Raw genomic sequence first — 2,016 nt, forward strand, 5'->3', positions numbered from 1 at the left:
GACAAACCGCCTGCTAACGCGCAGACAAACCGCCTGCTAACGCGCTTACAACCCGCCTGCTAACACGCTAACAAACCGCCAGCTTTCTTTTCCTATTTTTGTAGTGAGTATTTCTCTGAAAGCTCTGTAATCACAAAATACCCAAAACGTTGTGACTGAAACACGCTGGCTCTTATCTGAGCACTTTGTGTCCAAATGTACAGAAGCTCTGATAACTTTCTCTAAAAATAACCAGAGGACAAATAAGGTGCGTATTTAAGAAGAACAGAACGGAAAACAGCAGAGAAATGATTTGTATCATATTTACAGCAGCAGGCTGTGGGGGAAACGTAACGAGAGAAATTCAAACGGAGCGATCCACCATAAATATGCCACTATACCAATATTTAACCAACACATTCAGGTGTTCTCATTCCAATATAAGCAGAAATTGGACTCATCCACTGCATCTGCACCAATACATGAATCCAATTTAAAAAATAAAAGAAATTCAGACAATATTTAGGCATGAAGTTATTAATCGATTATTGAAATAATAGTAAAATATTTATGTAATCAATGAATAACTGGAATGTTTAAACTCAAAAAACAATGTGCTAAAAGAACAACTTGGAGCAGCAATTAATCAAAAACTAACAGAAATAAATATTTTCCACTGAAGAACATCTCTGTAAATATGTTGCACTAAAATTTCCTGGTTTTGGTTCAAATTCTGCAAAGAAAAAATAATTCATCACGTTTTCTGTTCCCATTAATTGGTAAATCAAATAATCAACCCAGGTGGATTTTCTCATTTAACAGAAGGGACAGAATTATTTGCATCTTTTAATGTACATTTTGTTTGTTTTATTGGCTCTAGTGGCCTTTGATCGATGGTGAACTGACAGGAAATGGGGTAATGAGGGAGACATGAGGCAAAGGTCACCAGGCCGGGAATCGAACCAGCGACGGCCGCGTCGAGGACCAAGGCCTCCAGCTATGGGCCGTGCCCAACCGCTGCACCTCCACAGCTATTCATGCATTTCTAATATTCTTAAAAATGGATCAATTGAAAACAGAACGAGTCCGTCTTCTAATCTGATCACCAAAATAATCATTGGCAGCAGAACTAGAACTATAACGAATAGATCAGCAGTCATTCTGCTTGGAAAGCAAGAATGGTGAGATAATTTTAAAGCCATTATTTTATTAAACCTTAAATTGCTGCTTTGAGCGTYGTCCAGTAGAAACTCAGAACCATCATCAGTTCTCAGTTTATAGATTTAAAATCAAACATTGAACCTTTTCCTCTCTAAACTCTCCAGGTAATCCAGCACAAGCTGCAGCTTCAACTCCAGTTTGTGTCTTTAATCAGAAAACCTGACACACACACACACACACACACACACACACACACACACACACACACACACACACACACACACACACAGTCAGAAGAAAGGAAATTCCCAGGGTGCTTTAAAAGCTGCCGCTCTATAAATAAACTCTGTGCCACGTCGGCTCTGCAGCCATAAACACTGGCTGTTAAAATCATTTATTTACTACAAATTTAACATAAAATCTTTAATTTGACTTTAATTCATCAGGAAATCCACGATCACGTCTGGTGGGTTTTGTAAAGCAACACTCTGCTCTGTTCATTAATTTGATAAATTAATGAACATCCGGCATCATGTAGTGGGATAAAACTGGAGCATCCGGGTAAAAGAAAAGCACAGAAACACGGGACTAACTCTACATGCAAATAAAAGGAGCAAGTATTTCAAACAAATGTAGATTCTCTGGCGGTTATTTTTCTTCAAAATGTCTAAAATAACCTGAATGGCTAGAAGAGACAGACGTTAACCCCCAGACTCCTGCAGAAGCAGCAGCTGTGAGGAAGTTCAGTGTTTGTGTTTATTTCCATCAGAGGAAGTTAATGAAGAACCTTTCAGTTCTTCATTAAAATAATAATAATATATAATAATAATAATAATAATTATGTGATCGGTATCGGTGATCGGCCCTCATGGGTGA

The sequence above is a fragment of the Poecilia reticulata genome, unplaced genomic scaffold, assembly GCF_000633615.1.
Source record: "Poecilia reticulata strain Guanapo unplaced genomic scaffold, Guppy_female_1.0+MT scaffold_155, whole genome shotgun sequence".
Classification (NCBI taxonomy): Eukaryota; Metazoa; Chordata; class Actinopteri; order Cyprinodontiformes; family Poeciliidae; genus Poecilia; species Poecilia reticulata.